Consider the following 670-nt stretch of genomic DNA (forward strand, 5'->3'; position numbering starts at 1 on the left):
ATTTTATTCATTCTGAATGAAAGAATTCAGAATGAAATGAAAGGGCTCGTGTTGACCGTTAGGAGTAGGTAACCCGTTCCCTGTCTTTCTTTCTATTGCATTCTATCCCATCGTATCACATTCTATTCTGCGATATTTGAGAATCGACGTCAATACCTAGGTGTAGATCCGGGATAATCCTTTGTTCCATAGCCCTGGGGCTATTTACAACTAGCCAATTAATCATTCTCAGATGTACTAGTACTAGCAGTGCATCAAAGATGCAGTCATCGATTCTCCCGAGAGGCTACAATTACCGCGAGCAAACATATTAATGACGAGTCACGCTTTTTTGCTATGCTACTAATACTTGTACTTGCTCTGCTAGTCATCCCAAGCCTGACTGAGGAAGAATATAGATTCGGGCCGGGCATAAATTTTTTCATGATGGAATCATTCGCGATAAATAAGAAAAAAAGAAAAAGTAAGACCTTTCCGTTTCGACAAAAGACTCACACCCAAGTTACATAACTTTGGGTCCACTATCCCGATCAGTATTTTCCTACCCTCAGAGGTAAAGGAAAGGTCCTTCCCTTTTGGGCCAGTTGTGGGCGAGGAGGGATTCGAACCCCCGACACCGTGGCTCGTAGCCACGTGCTCTAATCCTCTGAGCTACAGGCCCCACCCCGTC

The sequence above is a fragment of the Papaver somniferum genome, chromosome 7, assembly GCF_003573695.1.
Source record: "Papaver somniferum cultivar HN1 chromosome 7, ASM357369v1, whole genome shotgun sequence".
NCBI lineage: Eukaryota > Viridiplantae > Streptophyta > Magnoliopsida > Ranunculales > Papaveraceae > Papaver > Papaver somniferum.